This window comes from Myodes glareolus, chromosome 21 (assembly GCF_982192425.1).
Source record: "Myodes glareolus chromosome 21, mMyoGla1.1, whole genome shotgun sequence".
In the NCBI taxonomy this organism is placed as follows: Eukaryota; Metazoa; Chordata; class Mammalia; order Rodentia; family Cricetidae; genus Myodes; species Myodes glareolus.
This window is the reverse complement of record NC_142046.1, coordinates 51795226-51819605: the sequence shown is the minus strand read 5'-3', so window position 1 is coordinate 51819605 and position 24380 is coordinate 51795226. Positions and strand designations below refer to the sequence as shown.

At 44.0% G+C, this 24380-nt stretch overlaps 1 long non-coding RNA gene across 1 annotated transcript; it reads right to left on the bottom strand.

Moving 5' to 3' along the window:
• Positions 1-3973: 3973 nt before the first annotated feature.
• LOC146890412 (uncharacterized) lies at positions 3974-23483 on the bottom strand. Its single transcript, XR_014998742.2, has 2 exons — positions 23147-23483; positions 3974-4393 (listed from the first exon to the last, which is right to left on the bottom strand). It is a non-coding gene; the product is annotated as an uncharacterized LOC146890412 (long non-coding RNA).
• Between the last annotated feature and the right edge of the window lie 897 nt (positions 23484-24380).

Below are 24380 nucleotides of genomic sequence, written 5' to 3'. Positions count from 1 at the left end.
AGTGATTATAAGGGAGATCCCAGGTCCAAGGAGAGATCCCCAGATTGTTCTCTGGCCAGAGGAGAGGGTGCCTGAACCGGCCTTGGCCCATAACCATACTGATGAATATTTTGTATATCACCATAGAACCTTCATCTGGCAATGGATGGAGATAGAGACAGAGACCCACATTGGAACACTGGACTTAACTTCCTAGGTCCAAACGAGAAGCAGAAGGAAAGAGAATGTGAGCAAAGAAGGCAAGACCAGAGGGAACCTTCACCCGTTGATGGCTGGAGATTGAGACAGAGACCCACATTAGAGCACTGGACTGAGCCCCCAAGGTCTAAATGAGGAGCAGAAGGAGGGAGAACATGAACAAGAAAGGCAGGACCCTGAGGAGTGTGTTCACCCACTGATACAAGGGGACTGATCTAATGAGAGTTCACCAAGGCCAGTTGGATTGGGACTGAACGAGCACGTGATCCAACTAGATTCTCTGAATGTGGCCAGATTCTCTGAATGTGGCTGGCTCGGGGTCTTTCTGAAAAGCCATTGACAATGACACTGGGACTTGTTTCCTCTGCATATACTGGATTTTTGGGATCCAGTCTGTTTGGATGCTCACCTTCCTGGACCTGGAGGGAAGGGGGAGGAATTTGAACTTCCCACAGGGCAGGAAACCCTGACTACTCTTAGGGATGGAGAGGGAGGAGGAGAGGGAGTGGGGGGAGTGGGAGGGTGTTGGGAGGAGGGGCGGAAATGGAAACTTTTATAAATTAATAAACTTTTATAAATAAACAAAAAGGAGAAGAACTATACAGTAATATGCTATCCTCTTTCCTAGAAAGTGTTCAGGCGAGGAGCCAGGTGGCATTACTGAGATGTTTCAGTCACTTGATTAGTGAAGTAGTCAGTGATGGACCCGGGGGCTTCACAATTATGCTCCCCTAATTCTGACCATTTCATCCATTGGATGTGAAGTGGTCCCCTCAAAAACTCACTTTTTGAAGTCTTACACCCCAAATGGTGGATCTGACAATTGAGAGGTTATTGGATCATGAGGGTTCTGACCTAATTGGTGGGGTTAACCACTGATGACTTTGTAGTTTGGTGGCCACCATGAAATGAGCCAAAATAAACCTTTTCTCTTAAAAAAAAAAATCGTTTCTTCCAGGTATCAAAATTCCATGTTGGTGTCATAAACACCAACCTAAGGACTTCAGACACCAGTAACCACAGTCTTCACTGTTCTGCAGGGGAGGAGGCTTCGATGACTTGTGGATCAGCTCTATGCCTGTGGCCATGAAGTCTCGAGGTTCCACCTCCAAAGCGCCATGCTGATGTGATTGACAAGCCAGTGCCATGTGCAGCTGCTAGGGCAGGTTCACAACATGGCTGATCTCCCTCAATGAAAGGTTAAAACAAGGAGGAAAACGTACCTGCTTATGCACTCAGGGAGCTCATGTTCTGTTTCTTTGGCCGTATTGCTTTAGTAGCATGCAGCTTCCTCATTATGAGGAAGTGACTCCCTGGGGCCCATCTTGCAGGTTAGATACGATACTTCCTGTCTCTATGTATCGGTGAGGCCCATGTCTCTGGCGAGTAAAGAACACCATCTCTGGGGTAGAAGGCCCTAATTCTCAGAAGCTGCAATATTGTGGGAAAACACATACAGGAAAATGATCTCCACCGATGTCATTAAAATAAAGGATACCAAAACAGGACCATCATCCTGGGTTGTGGGTGTGTCCTTACTGCAAGCTGACTTTCCATTATGAGACGGCACAAAGTTCAGAAAGCCTTTGCTTTTTCCTTACATGGCCATGATTGGCCATTGGTTGCCAGTGTGACAGGATATAAGTTCACCTAGGAGGCAGTCATCGAGGCACGTCTGTGAGCGATTGTCTAGGCTAGGTTAGTTGAGATGTGAAGACGAATCCTGAATGGTACCATCCCACGGGCTGGGATCTTACACTGAGCACCAGAGTTCTTCTCTTTTTGCCTTTTGACTGTGGATGCAACGTGACCAGCTGCCTCATGCTCCTGCCTCCAATTTCCCTGCCATGATGGACTAAATCCTCAAACCATGAGCCAAAAACAAAACAAAACACAATAACCCCCCCCAAAAAATAATGCTTTCATATTTAAACTGTTTCTGGCAGGTATATTTTGTCATAGCAATGAGACAAGTGACTGAAATATGATCTTTATTCAGGTAAGGTCTCACTCTGTAGTCCAGGCTAGCCTGAAAATCACTATGTAGTGTAGGCTGGCCTTGAATGTGTAGCAAACCTGCTTCAATCTCCTTAGTGATAAGATTACAGGTATAAGACACCACACCAAGCATACATGACCATTGTATATGAACACTAGCTCTATCAAATTGGGGGCCCAGGACCCCAATATGACCTCCTAATAATTAATTTTGTCATCAGAGTCCCTGTCTCTAAATAAGACCCATTCTGAGGTACTGAATTAGAACTTCAGCATAGTTTCCACAGTGGGTGGAAGGACACAATTCATCCCAGAATAGATTCTAACTGTTAAGTGGCTCAATGAGCATTTGAATTCTTTATCTAATTAACCTAGGGAGTTCTTGGCCGCATTGGTTTGGGTGTCATGATTAGTATACAATTCTGGCACTGGAGTCAGTTTGAATTCTTTTTGACTTCTTATTACTAACTGGAATGGCCTTGAGGAAGTTATTAGATTGTATGTCTCCATCCCTTTGTCTGCAAAACGGAGAGCGCTACTACTACCTATGAGATGGTGGTGAAGCTGACAGGGTTAATGGCAGCTGAAAGTGTCAGCTAGCTCTACAAGGAGGGAACACCTGCGGTGGTTAACTTCAGACATCAAGTTAACTAGATTAGGATCATCTGGAAACCTGAATGAAAAACCAAGACGTCTGTGGGAGCGTTTCCACAGTGGGTGATGACGTGTAGTACCTGAGTGGGTTAGAGAGATGACTAGCCCTCCAAGTGGGCAGGCACCAGCCCACAAGGGATGGAGGATAAATTCAGAAGGCAAATTGCCATCCACGCTCCTCAAATGCTCCCCTTACCCTAAGGCTAGCATAACCTCTTGCCTTGTACATCAGACCGCTAGGAATCCTCAGCTACTCAAATTCTGCCCCCCACTTTCTCTAACAAATACCTCCCTGTGTCTGCATCCAGAGTCCATCGGTTCTGTCTCTCTGAAGCACTCTAATGCAATACACATAAAGTGATTATTCTTGTTTTGAGGCCGAGTCTACTATACCTGTAGCCCAGGGTAACCTGGAACTCAGTAGGTGGTGAGCTGAGTATTCTGGCAACCAGTCCCCAGTCCCCGCAAGCGGCTAGAAGGATGGTTGTGTCACTGTGTCCCTGCATTTGTGAGTGAGGGCGGCCGCCTAGGCTTCTTCACCGCTGTAATAATATCTGCTGTTGATGCTGGTTGACTTTCAGATGACCTTCAGCTGGGGAAGAATGATGGGGCTGTGAAGCTGGATACAACCAGAACCTGGAGAACAGAGTGGGGAATGCCCAGGACCACGCAAGAGTACATGTCATTCTTAGGCATCCCGTTAGGAGAAACAGTGAATAAATAGGGACCATATCCAAATGTGTTCTACGGATAAGGAAGTCGAGGCACAGAAGGTTTGAGTCACTAACCTGAAGTGTACAGACAGTAGCAGGCGGGGCAGATGTACCTTGTCTAGAGACCTCCAGCTCAGAATTTTCTAGAACTACTTACTGCAGGTAACGAAAGGAAGATGGATGGCCTCCAGAAGGGAGATTCAAATCTCTTCTGAATGATAGAGAAATACCCAGCAGTGTCTTCAAGCTTGGACTTGGGGTTAACCCATCAGCAAATCCCGTGTAGTCACCATGAGATGCGCTCCGTGTAGTCCCTGTGTGGTGTGGTGTGTGTGTACACACATGCATGTACGTGTGTGTGTCAGTTAGGACTTCTATTGCTGGAATAAAACACCAGGACCAAAAGCAACTTGGGGAATAAGAGGTTTATTTCACGTACGCTTTCACATCCCAGTTCATCCTCGAAGGAAGTCGGGCAGGAACTACAGGCAGGAACTACAGGCAGGAACCTGGAAGCAGGAGCTGATATAGGAGCCACAGAGGAACATCCTTGCTGAGGTCATTGTAAATGTCTTTCCTGATAGCTCTCCACCTCACTTTTCAAGACAGAATCTCCCACTGGGCCTGAAGCTCACCGAGGCAGTAAAACAAGTTGGCCAGAAAGCTCCCAGCATTCACCTGTGTCTACACCTCCAGCACTGGGTGTTTTAAGCATACACCAACATGCCTGGTTTTTGAACTGCGATTTGGAAGTCGAAACTCATTTTCTTATGCTTGCATGGCAAGCATTTCAGTGACTGAACCATTTCTCCAGTCCCAACTTGCAAAACCTAAAAGGATTTCGGAAAAAAAAAAAAAAGTTGTTTTAAAAGAGCAAAACTTTTTGTTTTGGTAATAAGGATAATTTCACAAAATAACATCTGCTATAGCCATACTTTCATAAAATAAATGACATTTTTGCACCAAAAAAGTATATTAGCTATACCATTAGGATAAAGGTTAGGTTTTAAAAGATGCTTAATAAATTTAGCTTTCCCTGAAAAAGCTTCCTACAGCGTCTTCCTCTGGTTTTTCCCACAGAGTCGCAGCTCTCCGTGAATAATTACATGAGGCTCCGTGTCCTATGTGAGGTCCCTGATGAGCGGGAGCCCCCGCTCTCTGCCCTACCCTGCAAGCCGCTGTCTCCAGGAAGCCATTTGATAGATGGTCTTTGATGGTAAAAAATGATGAGGACAGAATGGATTTATGATATTTCTTAGAGTTAGGAAACTACAGGGCGAGGTAGAAAGGACTTAAATTGCTTTTCCAAGGACACAGCAGCCAGCCGTACAGGAAGCTGTGCTGGACTTGAAATCTCTGGCTTTTCAATCTGTCTCCCTTACCCTACCCAAACAATGATACGGGGAGGGCTGTAGGCTAGCTCTTCCTGGCTTTGGGGAGAAGATGCCTATTTTCCCAGGCAAGATAGATACAGTGAGCTCAAACACGAGGAACTTATTTCCAGTCGGAAGGCGATATCAACAGGAGAGAAGGCTGGGAATCTGGGGGGTGTCAAGTTCAGGTGCCACAAAGGCAGTGTAAGTCGGAGTAGAGACTGGAGCAGAGAGACTGCAATGCTTCTACACAGTCCACACTTGCACACTCACACTTGCACACGTGCACGCTCACACACGCCCCCACGCACACATGCACACGTGGCTCGTTCCCCAGTTGATTGTTTCTAGTGGAGCCAAATATGGGCATCCATAGCCAGGAACATTCCCCCAAAACCATGTTCTAAACCGATAATGGGTATAGTAACAGAACAAAGAAAGCTATAAATCAAGGCACATTTTAAACACATCAGTGGAAACAGGCAGAGGGGTTTAGTGCAGAGCAGAGACATCTGATATAGGCCTCGGGGGCCATCTGAGGACACGCTTGGGCTCTGGGCTGGTAGAAGCTAGGGTTCAGTTTCTACATTCTCCAAGTATTTACCCAGTAGTCACACACACACACACACACACACACACACACACACACACACACACTAGGTCAAATCCAAAAGTAGAAAACAAATGGCTTTTTTAGAGAGTTGAAAATAGCCCAAGATAAATTGGTTGTGATCCCAACTGCCCACAGTTATTGAATTCTTTTCATCTTTCAGTCACTCGTGAAGACTTTCTACCATAGGTTTAGTCCTTTGGGGGAGCTGCTTCAGTTCACAAAACTGACAGAATTCTGGAGTTCCATCCTGGCAAAGCCTGTTGAGCCTTCAATCAGGGAGGAAAAGGAAAGAAAGACATAACTTGGTATGTTTGGATGGATTAATGATGTAGACTACTGAGGATGGTTCAAAGAAACCAGCATAGAAAAAATTCGTAGGGTGCACACCTTCAAATCCCTTAATTATTATATTTCTGGTGCATGGAAAATATAGGGACACTGCACTGCGTGTCTAGATGGTTTGGGTTATGCAAGAAAAGGAAGAGGGAGTAGGTGGGCACTGACAAAATATTTGAAATAACTCATAGGGGAAACTAAAAGCCTTCCTGCAGCTAAAACCTGTTCTAGAAAGTGAACCAGTGAGACCAAGTAACAATATGGCACTTGTGTTAGAGCAACAGTTACAACACACACACACACACACACATACACACACACATATACACACACACACAAGGCTCCAGCTATGTATACGGGTATATAGACACTGACAACCTGATAGAATTCAAGTTCTCTGAACTGTAGAGCTGTCTTCCAGGGGACTTTTTATGAATGTGACATGGGACGAGAAGTAGAGAAATCAACCTGAAGGTAGGCTTCCATGTGCCAAAACGATGCCACAGAAAAACTCGTAGGCGGTGCTGTAGCTGGCATGGGAGGATGTGTTTTCTGGGCTGGCTGCTGGTGGCTGCTGTCCTACCTGTTGAAGTTACTACTTCTCTCCCAGTCTCTAAGTAGCTGTCCTTTTCTCTTTGTAGCTCCTTGCTTCCCTCTTGACCTTTCAGGACCTTCTCCATGAGCTGATCTTGCCTCTACTAAACAGCCAACCAGTTCTGCCCTGGTAAGCATTCAGCATTCCAGTTTAAATTTCTAGAAGGCACAGATGCAAAGATAAAACACAGTTTGGAAAAAGCTGCAGCGCGCATGGCCCCTAGGCTGTTTGTAAGGTTTGCCTTTGTCTGCATAGTGGGCTTGTTTTGTTTTTGTTTATTTGTTTAAATTTTTTGTTCGTTTGTTTTCATTTTTCAAGACAACATTTCTCTGTGTAACAGCCCTGGCTCTCCTGAAACTCACTCTGTAGACCAGGCTGGCCTCAAATTTATACAGATCCACCTACCTCAGTCTCCAGAGCACTGGGATTAAAGGTGTGAGCCACCACCACCCAATGGGACTTGTTTTGTTAACTACAGTGCTTGGTCTGTTGTTCATTCTGAAGATGGAGATTTTTTTTTTTTTAAGGCGGTCCTAAAACATCACCTAAGCATGCTTCTCAGGAAGGCCCAAACAGTAAGAGTCAGGCCTGGAGTTTGGGGGAGGAATCAGAAGCGTAACCAGCCATGGCTGTCAGCCAGGAAAGGAACAGCACTAATCATGAAAGTGTGGGTGACATTAAGAGTCTGTTGCTCCTTTGAGGGTCACTAGAATACATACCTCACTAGCCACTTTCCAACACAGCTTTATTCAACTCAAAAGAATCACTTGGTTAACTGATTCACGGCAGCACAATGACTTTCAGATCCAACACAGTAATATAAACTCTTAACATAAGGAACACGTAAAGAGATGCAAATGAAGACGTGATGCCCTATTTTGACTCTCTTAGCTGTAATCGTTAGCAGAAGGTATGAAGCGAACATTCCCATACACCTCCAGTAGTCCAAACGCCTGGGGATTTTGAGAGTGTGTACGGATAGTGCAGCAGTTCCCCAGGGCACAGATGATGGTCCAGCAGACTGAATGGCTTCCACAACAGAAAAGTCTCTTACCACAGTTCTGGAGGCTTCATATCTAAAATTAAGGCTATGACAGAAGAGCTCCCTTCAGAGACATCGCTCCTCTGCCTGAGTGTTGCCCTCTTTTCCCGACGTCTTCAAGTGGTCTTCCCTCTGTGCACGCGTGTCTAAATGTTCCCCCTTAGAAACATTTGTCGTGTGGGGTTAGGGCCATGTACTGACCTCATTTTAATGTAGTTGCTTCTTTAAAGTCCCTGTCTCTGACTGTAGTCATGTTATGAGATCCCAGATGTCAGGACTTCAACAGATAGACGCACAAAAGGATACTTACCGAATTACTGTACTTTTAAGAAACTGTGTCAGGAATACTCAGGCAGTAGAGGCGGGCAGATCTCTGTGAGTTCAAGGCCAGCCTGGTCTACAGAGCTACTTCCAGGACAGCCAGGGCTGTTACTGCCTCAATGAACCAAAAAAAAAAAAAAAAAAAAAAAAAAGAATTCTTCAAATTATAATACTTTTCTTGCTTATTGTAGCTGTTTAATGTACCTCTATAAATCAAAACACAAACACATTCATTTTTGACATTACTCAACCATCCAGATAGATAAGCATGCCCTTCACAATTGTCTTCTTTTTAATTTCACTTTCTGAATAGGAAAAGCATTTGTCAGTTTCAAAATTAAAACAGCATGAAAGGTAAACCTTCCAAAGCCTCGGGCTCCTTCTCTGTCTTCAGAACTAACCTCTTTTATTAGCTTCTTGTGTATCTTTCCAGCATTTTCTTATGCAAATAAAAGCAAATGCAAATACACACTCTGATTTCCCCACTTTCTCGCACAGAAAGGAAGCTGCCATTTTCCCTGCTCAGCACCTTGCATTCTAAAGACCTGAGCGCTTTGCTGCGGCTTCTGCACGGCCAGTGTTGTGGAAGCTTCCCCATTCTCTCCCAGAACCAGAAAGCAGACAGCTATGTGTGTGTCTGGCCCCTCGTTTTTAATCCAGTCTATGTCCCCCACAGTGTTTTTCTAATCTTCTGCTTTTACAAACCGAGGGGCAAAGAATGAACTTACTTATGTCATTTCCTCCCGTGCAGGTGTATTGCTAAGATAAATTCCAAGAGGTGGTATTGCTGAGTCAAACTGCCTTTATAATTTTGATAGACACTCCCTGGTTTCCCTGAGGAGAGAGGGGATCCTGCCATTTTGCAGTCTAGTAGGTAGCAAGGGTTACTAATGCTTCATGACTTCCCCACAGAGCGGGCTGTCAAGGGCTGGAAAGATGGCTCAGTTGGTGAAGGGCTTGCTACACAAATATGGGTCCCCAAATAATGTGGGACATCCTTCTATATATGTGTTGCTCTTATTGGTTAAGGATTAAGGCTGCTTTGGCCTATGGCAGGACAGAATATAGCCAGACTGGAAGAGATATATAGAGAGTGTAGGCAGTGTCAGAGAGAGGCCATGTAGCTGCCAAAGGAGGAAGATGCCAGAACCTTGCTCAGTAAGCCACAGTCTCATGGCAATACACAATTTAATAGAAATGGGTTAATTCAAGATATAAGCGCTAACTAGAAATGCACAAGTCATTGGCCAAGCAGTGTTGTAATTGATACAGTTTCTGTGTGATTATTTGAGTCTAGGCAGCTGGGAAACAAACAATCAGTCTCCGCTTACACCCAAATTTGGATCCCCAGCACCCATATAAAAATAACATGCTAATAAGTCCAGTGCTGGGAATGCAGGGACCAAAGGCTCCCTGGAACTTGCTAGCTAGCAAACCTAACAGTCTCCAGGTGCAGAAAGTCTGACCTACACACACACACACCACACACACACGTGTTGTAGGGACTAGACGTCTAGGGGTTTGAACATTTAGGTCATTTCCATTTTTACTACAGTGAGCAACATCAAGAAAATGTTCTTCTCACTAAATTTTGCTCATATTTCAGTAATCTTCTTTATAAAGTTCTCAGTTGATTATGTTGTTCTGGAAATACGTATGTCTTTACAAATGTTCATTTCTAGCAGTGAGAAGTCTCTTGATATGCTGGCCTTTGAGCATGAAGAGGTATGCTCTATCATGTAACTAATGCTACAGTTCGGGGGGCTAATAAAACTTAGGGAATCAGGTTCCATGAACATTTTAACTCTGATCCTTAACGTAATTGAAATGACTTCAAAGGCAGCACTTACTTGTAAATTTAAGGATTTACTTCTATTATGTTTAATTATGTGTGTGTATATACACATAAGTGCAGGGGCCTGTTAAGGCTGGAGGCATCGTATCACCCTTGGAGTTGGAGTTACAGGTAGTTATGAGCCGCCCTATGTGGGTGCTGGGGACCAAATTTAAATCCTTTGCAAGAGCAGCAAGCTCTCTTAACCACTGAACCGTCTCTCCAGGCCTTGAATTGTGCAGTTAACATGAAGAACTGTTTAGGATACTTCAAATGTCTTAAAATAACTTACCACCTAAAAATAATAACAGCCTGACTTCAGCTCATGACAAAACATTCTCTCTATACTTACTCTTTATCTCTCAAAGTTCTAATAATACTCATTTCTCTGCTTTCCTAGAATTTTAGTAATTTTACCTCAGTACCAAAAGTAAATAGAAAGAAAGAAAGAAAGAAAGGATGGAAAGAAGGAAGGAAGGAAGGAAGGAAGGGAGGGAGGGAGGGAGGGAGGGAGGGAAGGAGGGAGGAAGGAAGGAAGGGAGGAAGGAAGGAAGGGAGGAAGATAAAGGAGGAAGGTGCAGCCTGGTACTACAGCCCTATAATCTCTTCACACATTCTAGGTCTGTCTGGGTGACGACGTTGTGAGTTCAGTCCTAGACAGGCAGCTGAGGCTTTGTCTCAATAAATGAACTAAAATGTAAAAGTATTCAGGCTGAAACTCAGTGTTAGAGTGCTTGCTTAATATGCCCAAGGCCTGGTTCAGTTTTCAGTGCCCACTGCCAAAACCAAACCAGAGCGAAGCTGGGATCCTCTACTCTCAGCCATTCCAGAAGGAAAGTAGGAGGATCTCTTGGGCCAGGGACGGGCTGCTGAATCCAGTATTGTACTTACATCTTTTTTTTTTTTTTTTGATTTTTTGAGACAGGGTTTCTCTGTGTAACAGCCCTAGCTGTCCTAGAACTAGCTCTTGTAGACCAGGCTGGCCTCGAACTTACACAGATATACCTGCCTCTGCCTCCCGAGTGCTGGGATTAAAGGTGTGCACCACCACCGCCCACCATTGTACTTATATCTTAGATGGTTACTCAAGCAAGCCTGCATCTTTTGCCTTCAGACTTGGCTCTTCCTGGCCCCAGACCCTTTTTTCTGCCCTACTTCTAGATTCATGAAGAGCTGAGCAGAGGTTACGGCGTTCACCTTCCCACATCCGCATCTGCCCAAATTCACCTGGCAGCTCGCCACTAGAGGGACTTGCTTGTCACACTTGGTTTTTTGCCAAGTCCTGGTCATTCAAAGTCTACTGTCTACACCAGGGGTGGCTTCTGTGATTACGTCATCCAGGCTTGCCCGTGGTGTCCATTAAGGGATCAGACTATCTCCAGCCACCCACTCCAGCCTTCTGTGTTTACTAATTCACTGCTTCTTCCTTGATGGTCTGATTTGCTTGTTTGCTTCTTGCTTTGTCCCCTAGTTTTGACTTTTCTGGGTTGTTATCTAGCTGGAATCGTTCGATGCAAAGTCTTTTCTCACTGAACAGCTTCCACGTCATAATGAGTTTTAAGTTCCCTTCGTGTTTTCTCATAACTTGACAACCCTTTTGCTTTTAGCACTGCATCCGATTCTGTTGTCTGGACGTGACACAGTTTGTTTGGGTTGGGTTTTTTTTTGTGTGGATGGGTGTGTGTGTGTCATTAGTTTTGTTTTTGTTTTTTTAATTATGTGTTTAGGTATATTTCCTGCATGTGTGTCTATGTACCTTGTGCATGCAGTGCTGGAGGTGACCAGAAGAGGGCACTGGATTCCCTGGGCCTCGAGTAACAGTTAGTTGTGAGCCACCATGAGGGTGCTGGAAACGGAAGCCCTGAGCTCTAAAGAGCGACCAGTGAAAAAAAAGACACATCTGTTCAGCGTCATGATCAGACTATTACATTTAGCAACCAACAGCATGGGTGGAAAAGGTCTAGAATAAAACTTTTTATTTATTTACTTACTTACTTACTTACTTACTTATTTATTTATTATGTATACAATATTCTGTCTGCATGTATGCCTGCAGGCCAGAAGAGGGCACCAGACCTCATTACAGATGGTTGTGAGCCACCACATGGTTGCTGGGAATTGAACTCAGGACCTTTAGGAAGAGCAGTCAGTGCTCTGAACCTCTGAGCCATCTCTCCAGCCCTAGAATAAAACTTATGTTGGAAGGCTTTACACTTTCCATAGAGCAGAAGCTAAAATAACCTGTTCCACAATTAGTCACAAATGCAGTCCTGGAGAGTTTTTTGCCCACACACATGAGTATTGTCTAAAACATGTCTTCCTTGTAGCAGCTTGGCCCTGCCACCACTGTGCCTGGTTGAGGTCACAATCTGTTGTAACCTGTAGCTTGCCTGTCACTTCTCTGGCTCTCCTCTCCTGCTAAGCCTCGGTTCCTGGCTGTAATTAGAACCTCCTGCCACTGCCATAGCTGCAGCTGCTGCTGCTGGAACCACCAAACCCACCTCGGTTTCGTGGTTTAGCAGAATACTGGCCTCCACCACCATAAGGGCCAGAGCTTCTGCCTCCAAAGTTTCCTCCTTTCATTGGTCCAAAATTTGAAGACTGATTGTTGTAATTGCCAAAATCATTGTAGCTTCTCCCATCTCCAAAATAGCTTCCATCATTACCAAATCCATTATAACCATCCCCACTGCCACCGTATCCACCACCACGACTGCTACCGAAGCCACCATGGCCACTGAAGTTTTCCCCTCAACCATAATTGTCATTGGCAGGGCTGGAGAGATGGCTCAGTGGTCAAGAGCTCTGGCTGTTTTTCCAGAGGATCCACATTCAATTCCCAGCACCCATATGGCAGCTCACAACTCTCTGTAACTCCAGTTCCAAGGGATCCCACACCCTCCTCACACAGACATCCATGCAGCCAAAATGCCAATGCATGTTAGATGAATAAGTAAGTAAATAAATAATTTTACAAAAGAGAGATAGAGAGAGCCGGGTGGTGGTGACACACACCTTTAATCCCAGCAATCAGGAGGCAGAGGCAGGTGGATCTCTGTGAGTTCAAGGCTAACCTGGTCTACAGAGTGAGTTCCAGGACAGTCAGAGCTGTTACACAGAGAAACCTTGTCTCACAATCCCCTCCCAAAAAAAAAAAAAAAATTGGCATTGCTACCAAAACCACCTCCATGACTACCACCAAAGTTTCTAGAACTCTTCGACCTTGACTGGAAGAAGCCCTGGCCATCTCGGGTGTTGACAGGGCTTTTCTTACTTCACAGCTGTGACCATGCGCAGTATGGTACTCCTGAATAACAATCCTGTCCACAGAATCATGGTCGTCAAAGGTGACAAAAGCAAACTCTCTCTTTTTTTTCCACTGCCCATGTCGTTCAGTTTCCCCACGGTGCTCAACATAATCTCGCAGCTGATGTTCTTCGGTGACTTCTTTAATACCACCAACAAAGATCTTCTCCACATTTCAGTGGGCACCTGGTCTCTGAGGATCCTCTCTTAGCACAGCTCGCTTGGGTTCCACAACTCTTCCAACGACCCTGTGTGGTCTTGCATTTATGGCGGCATCCTCTTCCTCCACAGTGGCTAAGTGACAAGCCCAGAGCCCCTGATCACTTGGTGCTTGAATCTCTCATTACCAGGCAATCGTGAGAGTTCCCCACTGTTCAAAATGGCGTCTCAAACTCCTGTTGGGTGTTCTGAAGCTCAGTTCTCCAATGAAGAACTGCCATAGATGTTTGGCTCAAGGAGTTCTGGCTTCTAAGGGTTTAGCCATCTCTCCAGGCCCATGCTTCCAAGTTTTTATAATCCTAAATAAACTTGAAAAAAAAAAAAGAAAGAAAAACATCCAGGTGCAGAGGTTTGAGTAAAAATTCTAATTCACTTGGATATGTACTAAAAAAATGTAATTGCTAAATTTTATGGTCACAGTATGTTGCCAAACTGTGTATGTATGTATGTATGTATGTATATGTGTATGTATGTATCTGAGTCTATTTACGCATGTGTACATGCATGAATGTCCATGTGGAGGCCAGAGGTCAACCCCAGGTGATGGACAGACACAGTCCATCTTCTCCTTTGAAGGTCTAAAACTCACCAAGTAGGCTAGGCTGGCCGGTCAGTAAGCCCCAAAGATCCACCTGTCTCTGCCAGTGTCCCTGGGTTCTGGAGACACAAACTCAGATTTTCAAACTAAAAGGCAAGCACTTATTGACTTGCCTTTGCTCTCCCCTGTGCCAGTGATGAAGTTCCAGTTGCTCCACACCCTTATCAACACTTGGTGCTGTCAGTGTCTTGAGCTGTGGCCATCTTAGTAAGTGTGTCGTGGTGTTTGTTTTAGTTTGCAATTCTGTAATGATCTATTGAGCATATTCTCACGTTTATCTTCCACTGGGACACCTTTGGTGAAGTCAGGTGGGCTATTCCGACCACCCTGTTACATAGATTTTAGTTTCTTGGGAGCTGATCTCTTTTCCTGAAACAATACATTTGTCTGAGTTTGTTTGCTCAGCGCTGCATAAAAGCAGTGTCCTGTTCCTGGTAAATATTGTCTAGTGTTCTAGTGCTTTGGGAATTTATAGAAGCAGCGTGAGGCTCTAGAAGCAACAGGCTGTTAAAAGTTCCATCTCCATGGTGACAAAAGACAGAGATTACACTGCCAGTCTCCCTCCTTGGAGCATTTGGCCAAGCCATCATCTTTCCATTGTCCCCGGGAGACTTCTTCCCTTTTTTCAATTCAATGTGACTATGACTTTTCCTTTCTTAATCAAATGCAGGAAATTATATGTCATAGCTCGTCCAACATAAGATCCCGTTGGCTATTATCTGCTTCGTTGTTCTGTGGACCGCTAAGAAAAGAAAGCCCCACTTAAGCTGCGATAGAGCCAGCTGCACCGCTCTCCCAGTGTTCTGAGAGTTTTTAGCCATTGTGTTGGATTCGGTCATTTTCTCTGCCGTCAGCTGTGCTGCTCACTGTATACTAAGAATCCTTTCATGCATATCTCAGGAACAAGCCCTAAGGTCGCCCTTAACTGCTGCTTCAGATCCCATAAGGCACTTGGTTGCTTCACTGAAAGGAATTATGGAAATACGTTGGCATTTCTCTGAAGATAACGGTTTGCTTCATTCATACCATCGGCATAGCCACCGTTCTGTTTGGTTGCCTGTCTGTACATGCAATACTTCATTTCCCTTAGCGTTTCCAATAGTGGTTAACCTCAACTTGGAAAATACCAACAACGCACATCCCTCAGTTTAAGTGAGAAGATTACCAACGGCTGCTTCCAAGTCTGAACAGTCAACTCTCCACCAACTGCAAAGACACAAGACCTCCAGCTGGGCATGGTGGCTTTGTGGACTCACACTCTAGTCTCAGCTCCTTGGGAGGCTAAGGAAGAATGTTTGAACCTGTGACTTCAAGACAGATCTTGTCTCAAAAACAACCCAACAAACTGATTGTAATCGCTGTAGAAGTCATACCTCAGTTTCCGAGATCTTAACATATAAAAGCAAATGAGCAGACAGAAGCCTTGGAACCAATCAGTCTGTGATTGTCATATATTTAATCCAGGAAACACTCTGGGAAGATAAAAGTCCCTTATTTATTAAAATATATTGAGAATTTATATATAGTCTATTGTACTAGTCTGTGTTTTTTTGTTTTTCTTATTTTTCCATTCAATTATTTACACTTTCTTCCCTCCTCCCAATCCTCTCCCACTCCCCACACCCCCTCCTCCCTCTCTCACTCTGCTTGAGAGAGGGCAGGGAATCCTGCCCTGTGGGAAGTCCAAGGCCATCCCCCCTACATCCAGGCCTAGGGAGCTGTGCATCCATGTAGACTAGTGTCCCCAAAAGCCAGAACATGCCATAAAAACAAGTCCCAGTGCCTTTATCAATGGCTTCTCAGTCAGCCCCCATTGTCAGCCACAATCAGAGAGTCCGGTTTGATCAGATGCTCATTCAGACCCGGTCCAGCTGGATTTGGTGAGCTCCCATTAGAACAGGCACACTGCCTCAGTTGGATTAACAACCACTAGTCTGTGTTTAACATCACAATTCCAATGGAATTTTCTACATGTAGATTTTAATTTTTGTGTGGAGTCCTGCAGATTCACAGACTGTCACAGATGTAATGATTTCAACTAGGATTATGCAGAAAGTGAGAGATGAATAGACACAGATTTACAAGGTTCGAATGGTATAATTTGACCAAACCCGCCTTAGAATTTGCTTCCTTCCTTGTCACCTTACCCTGACATTTAAACAACAGCCTTGCTTTATGAAAACGTAAGAAACTTTTAACCTATTTTTTTCTCTCAACCACAGCACACGGCATTAGGTACTTTTAATGTTGATGAGGAATAAAGACCAAAATCTGGGCCCACACTAAGGTTCTCAGTGAAAATATTCCCTTTCAATTTTTGTGCATCTGGGATAACAGGATTATACCACCAGTTTGACGGCAAAGCTAGAAAACATATCTTTCCGTAAAATCTTGAGTGCTGATTTTTTTCACTTGTGACTGATACTCTAATTCTAAAATCTTCTGAACTTGATCTGATTGACTAGTTTTATTTTTTTTTCTACTTGTAAATACCTACCTAATGCTATCTCTGCTTTTATGGCTCTTTTTCTCACCGGTCACTAACTGGAGTAATTCTATCAATACTGTCAGATTTCCCGAGAGATCTAGAATAAACTCACACTCATGCTTACGACAGTATAACTCACAACAGCTGGTAGAGGTAAATTAAGTGTCCAACCACAGGTGTACGGATAAACAAGGAGGAAGGCATGCATACAATGGAATGTTATTCAACTGTAAAGGAGATTCTGACATGCGACAACACAGACGCGCCTCGAGGAAATAACAGTCACGGAGCACTGACGCTGTAAGCTTCCACTTACAGGAAATACCTACAGTAGTCAAATTCATACAGATCAAAAACCAAAGCGGTAGCTGCTAAAAAGAATGTAAATGGAGAGGAAGCGCCTAGCAGCTGTGGTGTTTTACTGTCGCAAGGCTGGCTACACAAATTGTGGACATACTTAGTGCATGTGTGGGGAGCATGTGTTCAAGATGGTTAAGGCTGCTCGTCAGTCAGCTTTCCGTTGCTGTGACGTCACTGAGGACAATGGCTCAAAGGAGAGAAACTTTCTTCCGGTTCATGATTTCAGGGGGAACAAGGCCTGGCAGGTTGGCTCCATGGCTTGTCAGCGAGTGGCAAGCCTGAGGCGTTGTGGAGGAAGAGCCCAGTAGAAAAAAAGCTGCTCACCTCACTTCCTCCTACCTGGCCACGCCTCCAAAATGATCATCCTCATAATTCAGTCACTTTGCCTTATCACCAACAGCTTGGGACCTTCGATACATGGCCTTTGAAGCTGTTTTATACCCAAATCATAACTGAAGGCTAATTTTACATTTTACTAGATTAAAATGTTTTTAAAATATACTTTTGTTAGCAGGAGATACAAGACTATTTCCTTTTAAAATACTCCTTTTTTTTTTTTTTTCTGAAACAGGGTTTCTCTGCAGCTTTGAAGCCTGTCCTGAAACTCACTCAGTTGACCAGGCTGGCCTTGAACTCACAAAGATCCAACCGTCTCTGCCTCCTGAGTGCTGGGATTAAAGGCGTGTGTCACCACCACCTAGCCAAAAAGTTGTTTTTATATTGCAAAAGTTACATGGAAGAGGTAACCGTGCTTAATATCCCCATAACACTTTCAGCAAATTTTTCAATAGAGTGTTACAAATTCTCAAGCAATGGCTTCTTAATCTGGGAACCCATGGTATTTTAGACATATTAATGCATTGTCAAATGAGATTGTGTACAAAATTACATAGATATTTCCATTACATCTCCCTTACAGAGAAAGCTTATGGCTTGTACCAGAATCTCAAAATCTATGTGGCCCTAAAAGAAGCTCAAAGTTATTATTCTGCAGAAATAGCTTCAAAAATGGCTGTAGCTGTTAAATAAATATTTTTCCTAATAAAAATGCAGGAACAAAATGTATAATGTGCCAGAACTAAAATTTGAAATACATCAAAATTAGACCAACTTAAAAATTGATCAGATAAATATAAAAATTGCTTTATATTTTAAAAGTTAATTCCTTGGATACAACATTGGCTAACACACCTCCTGTGAAACCATCTGAAGTAACAAGAGGCAAAGCATGGTGGTGACGCTTGTACTATCTACACTCAGAAGGCGGAAGAAGGAGCACAAGTTCAAGACCAGCCTGGGCTACATAGGGAGATCCTGTTGCAAAGAAACAGGAGCTGGGGTCATTTTTTGGTTTGATGTCTTAGCTAGGCTGCCATGGTTGCTGCCACTCTCTGAGCTTCACCGTGATGCCCAACATGCCGTAACTGAGCAGTGCTAGCGCCACCTTTAATCCCAGCATTCTTGGAGGGCAGAGGCAGGTGGATCTCAGGCATGGAGGCTAGCCTAATCTACAGAGTGAGCTCCAGGCCAGTCAGAGCTACACTCGGTCTTGAAGAAAGAGAGAGAGAGAGACAGACAGAGACAGAGGGAGACAGAGACAGAGACAGAGAGGGAGAGAGAGAGAGAGAGGAGGCAGGAAAGTCAGCCAAGAAAGACAAAGAAGTAAACAAGTCTTGGGGCAAGGCCAAAAAGAAGTAGTCCAAAGGGAAAGTTCAGGACAAGTGCAGCAATCGTGTCTGACAAAGCTACTTACAGCAAACTCTTTAGGGAGGTCCCCAATTATAAGTTTATTACTCCAGCTGTGGGCTCTGAGAGACTGATTTACCATTCCTTAGCCAGGGCTGCCCTGCAGGAGCAAAGTAAAGGACTTACCAAGCTAGCTTCAAAGTACAGAGCACAAGTAACTTACACCAGAAACAGAAAGGGCAGAGATGCCCCAGCTGCTGGCAAAGACAGATGAAGAGGCTCCATCCGCTGTACATTTGATCTAAACCAAGAATACTGAGGGTCTTGTTACGCTCTTCTGTGGACACTTGTGGCAAGAGACAAGCAGGAAAACATGGTGGAGCAATTCTTCAAGAATAAAAACTAGGTGTAAGCAAGCATCACTGAGACTTCTTCCAAGCTCTATGAGCGCTTAGGGTGAGAAGGAAGGGGGGAGGGTGCCTAGGAAACACACTTCAGCACACTGCGAAGAGAATTCTTCATGCTTGGAGCAGTCGCTGTCAAGAAAGCCAGAGCCTAGGGAAGACAGTCACCTGTCCCATGTTTCATGAAGGGCATTTCCTAAGTACACGGTTCCATGTGGCCCAGTTCTCCTCGCAAATGCTGAAGGGCGACACTGGGTGGAGTCAGTGGCTCTTACTAAAGAGTGGCTCCTCAGCTGGTGACTTCAAGGAATGGATGCCTGATAATGATTGATGGGCAGTGGATATTAACTGCAAACTGGTGAACAATGAAATCACATTCACACGGTGATTAATTAACAGGCCCTGACAAAGTGCATTTGGGATGAACCACAGACTCACTCGGCAAGTGCTCAGGAACTCACTGTGGTGACCCAGAGTGAGAAAAGCAGATCATGTAAAACAGAAAGTGGTTCTGGCGGGGCTGATGAGACGGCTCAGTACGTGAGAGCTTGCTGTTCCCAAGCCTCCCAAATCAAACTTGAGTTTGATTTCCAGAACTCACATGGCAGAAGAGAATCAACTCCTGTAAGCTGTCCTCTGCCCTCCACATACATGCGTGCTGTGTCCACATATAAATACACACACACAAAGGTGGATGTATGGGTGAATGATAGATGAACAGATAGAAAGAGTGAAACTAAAATTGAAATGGGGTTTCAGGTTGGGCTGGAGGAGAGTTTGCCTTCCAGTCTTTAAGTCTTGGGTTTCGGTCTTACACCACAAAATAATCAGTTTCATTCAAGGACCAAATTTGAGTTCTTAAAACATCTTTTAAAGTGTTTACATCGGTTAAAAATTATCCAAGCCAGGATCTAGAGAGATACCACAGCAGTTAAGAGCACCTCTGCTGCTCTCCTGGAGGACCCATTTGACTGCTCTCAACCACCTGTAACTCCAGTTGTAGGGAATCTGACACCTTCTTCTGGCCTCAGTGACCACCAGTCACATACGTGATGCACAGATACACATGCATCAAAACACCCACACACATAAAATAATGTTAATAATTTAAAAGCTTTTTAAAAATACACAGATTGGGTGTGGTGGTGCACAATTTTGATCAAAGCACTTAAGAGGCAGAGGCAAGTTCATCTCTGTGAGTTTGGGGCCAGTGAGCTCCTGTCTCTAAATAAATAAAAAAAAGTTAGAAAGTTAAAAAATACAAATTAAAAACTGTTGGGGTACTATATATTGATGATGACTTTAAAAGATCTCTTATAAACGTCACAAATAATTTTGATTTTTGTCAGTCTCATTAAGCTTGTCTGAATTTCAGTTCCTAAGGTCAAGTCTACTTTTATGGATCCCTAGGTCACTGGACCAAGACTGTAAAATGTGGTCTATGAAAGTCATCCTAACAATGCAGAGAACGAAGCATAGTTTTCCAGATCACGTGCTAAAGGCATTTGCAAAACACCTTCACTACACAGACCAAAACTCAAAACTCCTTTACGCAATGAAACTTAGAAATGTGGGACTAGGGTGACAAAAACATAATGAAACCGAACTAAAATACGTTCAGGCTGAAGTAAAACTCGCTTTAGGTCAGGTCACGCAGTACTGGGCATACATACAACTCAGTATCTCTGATGGAAAAGAAAAACAAAAATCTCACAAATCTTCCGTGTACACCTTCCTGTGGTGTGGATTTGTGTGCATGTGTGTACCTGTGTGCATGTAGAGGTCAGAAACTGACATCAAGTTTCTTCCTTAAGTTGTTTTATTTTTGAAACAATGTCTTTCATTAAACCTGGTGTGGTAGTTTGAATGCAATTATTCCCCATAATCTTATAGGGAGTGGCAGGGAGGTTTGGCCTTGTTGAAGTGGGTATGGCCTTATAGGAGGAAGTGTGACACTATAGGAGTGGGCTTTGAGGTTTCTTACATTCAGAATAGCCACACCACCCTCCCCCACCCTCCCCTTCCCCCTACCCCGTATCTCAGCCAATTTCTTGTTGCCTGCAAGATGCAAGATTCTCAGCTACCCTCCAGTACCACATCTGCCTCCGTGCCACCATGCTCCCCAACATGAAGATAATGGACTGAACTTCTGAAACTGTAAATGACCCCTCAATTAAATGTGTTCATTATAAGAGTTGCTGTGGTCATGGTGTCTCTTCACAGCACTAAAAACCCTAACTAAAAAGCCTCTTTCTTCAGCAAAAGGCAAGACTTCTGTGAGTTCAAGGGCAGACTAGTCTACAAAGCAAGTTCCAGGCCAGCCAAGCTACACAGTGAGACCTTGTCTCAAATAAAATAAAATAAGCCAATAGCAAACAGGTAGAAAATGTTCTAAGTTGTCATTAGTAAAGAACAAAAACAAGAAAACATTTGCTTTCTAGGACGTTTTGGGTTTTATTTTATTTTATTTCTTGAGAGGGGGTTTTGTTGTATAGCCCTTGGCTAGCCTAGAACTTGGTATGTTCTTCAACTGGTCTTGAACTTATGGTAATCTTCCTGTCTCTGCCTCCCAAGCGCTAGAATCATAGGCACACACCACCGTACCTGGCCACACCTTTCTGAGTTAGAGGATAAATTTACTAGAGTCATCTTTTTCTCATCACACAGAATTTAGAGACATTTGTGGTCATTCTTCATTTCCATTCGTCAGTTGATCAGACTTTGTTTTCTAATACATCCTTTGATGCTGATCTAACTTCCCCGTCTCATCACTGCCAACCCAGCCACCAACTCTCTGTAGTCCTGTTGCTCTTACAACCTGGCGACTGAATAGTTACACTGGCATTTTAATCATCTACCCAAGTCTACTCTACCCACTACTCTGAAATGTTTATTCCAGGATTTTCTCACTGCACTTACAAATGTGTTCATTTTTTATATTGAAAACTACATGGTGTCTCTTTGAGTCTGCCTACTCTCTCTCCATATCTCTTCCAGCCTGGCTATATTCTGCCCTGCCATAGACCAAAGCAACTTTATTCATTAACCAATAAGAGCATCACATATACAGAAGGACATTCCATATCATACGACCCCAAGCACACTCAGTAAACATTCTATCAATGAAATCTATCCCTAACTCTGAAAATAAGTTTTAACAATAACCTCACCAAACAAACTCCTAGAGCCAAGTTCATACCCACATTACACACACAATTTGGTGTTTTTTTATTTTTTTAAAAAAAAATATTAGTTTTTTTTTTTAAAAAGTTTATTTTTGTTTAGTGTTTGCCTACATGTATGTATGTGCACTCTGTGCATGCAGTGCCCTCAGAGGCCAGAAGAGGGAGTTGGATAGTTGGATCACTTGGAATTAGAATTACAGATGGTTGTGAGTCACCATGTTGGTGCTGGGAATAGAATCCCAGATCCTCTGGAAGAGCAATCAGTGCTCGCTCTCTCTCTCTCTCTCTCTCTCTCTCTCTCTCTCTCTCCATTTTTTGAGACAGGATTTCTCTGTGTATCCCTGACTGACCTAGAACTCACTTGGTAGACCAGGCTGGCCTCGAACTCAGAAATCTGCCTGCTTCTGGATCCTGAGTGCTGGATTAAAGGCATTTGCCACCACCACCACCACCACATACAGCCAGTGCTCTTAACCTGCGAGCCATCTCTCCAGCCTGACTTGTTTTGGAATGACACAGGGCACTGTTGTGTTCCTGAGAGTGGTCCTGACTTCCTGAGTTCAAGCAAGCTTCCCTCTCCAGAATCTTAAATAGCTAGAATGAGCAGCTTAGTTTGGTGGTTTCCTGCTTGAGGTTTGATAAGGCAAAGCTTCCTAACCCCTACGGTAAAGTCTTTTCCACTGAGTTGTGAAGTCTTTTGCACCAGGATGACGGAGGCCTCCAGATTACTATTAGACACTGTGCTTTTTAAGGTTACTCTAACTGAAAGCCACTTAGTCTTCAGAGCTGATTAAAGGGATGTCCTTGTTCACCCCACAGAGAGGACTCTATTCTTCTGCTCTGCCTTCACTAGAACCTCTATTCTTGAAGCTGAATGGGGGGGGGGGGGGGCTGCGGCATGGGGCTGCGGCATATGGAGAGAGACCAAGCGTCTTGGCTAACAACCCAAGCAGCCAGGACAACTTTTTAAAGAGAAATTAAAAAAAAAAAAATCTGCATTCTGTGTTTTGTGATTAGTGGAAGACATTTTCCCATAGCACATTTAAAATGAAATCAGCCCACCATGGCTCCCATAAGGCAGCTCCAACACCTCTTAGTTCATTGGGATCTTAATAAGAATCATGCCGGGGTGTTTATTCACATGAGCAAGCAAACAAACCAACAAAACCTAGGACGACAATATCTTACAAAACGAACACTGATTATTCCGAAACAGTACACACCATTTCAGGAGCCAAAAAACAAAGACGTGTTTCATTATCGGCCGCTGGAAAACGAGAACTATTTAGATGGAGAACTTGCCCCTGCTGCATTATTCATCGTGCGGAAGTGTGCTCCTCCGAGAGCCTGCAGTGATCTCGTTGCAAAAGGGTACATCTGGTTGTGAAGAGGGTTTCGTGTCTTCGATGTCAAGGCATGGAAGAATTTCACTAGTTCCAGCTCTCCTGTCAGCAGCCCTATGAAAATGCATCTCGGGAAGGAGACTCGAGGCTGACTCCAGCTTGTCAGCCGCCGACACCCTGCATTTTGAGCGGATTCGGGAAAGGGCTGTGTGAGAACGGTGTGAGAACGGGGACAGAGAAGGGGCTGAGCGCAGATTCGTGTCATGGTTGCCAAGAACCCTGTGCTTCCATCTTCCCTTTCTCTTTTTTATTTTTTTTCCAATCTAACAAAATGGATTTGTTTTGTTTTTTTCCTTGATGGGAAATGATTGCAGGGGCTTTCACCGCTAATTTTTATTGAACTTAAATTTCACTGACCTCCTTTTCTCCATGAAGCCTATTTTATTCCCTGGTGGAGCGTGGGACTGGATGTCCGACCCAGTTAGCCTTGCTCATGGATGCCTCTTCCTCCTCCAGTTTATTTCTGTATGTATGGAAGGTGGAAGCAAGAGCCCCAGGGAAGAGGGCAACCTGGGGCTGCTGTGTGCTGTTGTGTGTGCTGTGTAGTGCAACAGCAGTATAAACATATGCGGGAACCTTAAAAATTGAAGCCTTTTTCCCCAAGTTTGCCTACACATTTGCATATCAATATGAATAAAAACTTTGCTAAAATGCGCATTTCTTGTCTTGGTTAGCAGAGTAACAGGTCCTTTTGCTTAAAACCAATATTCCACTAAAAAAAAAAAAGTCAGGTGGTAGTGGCACACACCTTTAATTCCAGCACTCATGAGGCAGAGACAGGTGGATCTCTGAGTTTGAGGCCAACCTGGTCTACATATCAAGTTCCCGGACCGCCAGGACTATACAGAGAAACCCTGTCTCAAAAAACAAAACAAAACAAAACAACAACAACAAAAAGAGATGAGCCCTGAAGCATAGCCTCTTATTTTGGACAATAGAACTGAGAACAAATGAAGTCAATCGTGTATTGGTAAAGCAACACACACAGCCCATGCATGTGTTCACAACCCCGGCAAACAGAGAAATGAGGTGAAACCTTTGGCTCATGTAGTTG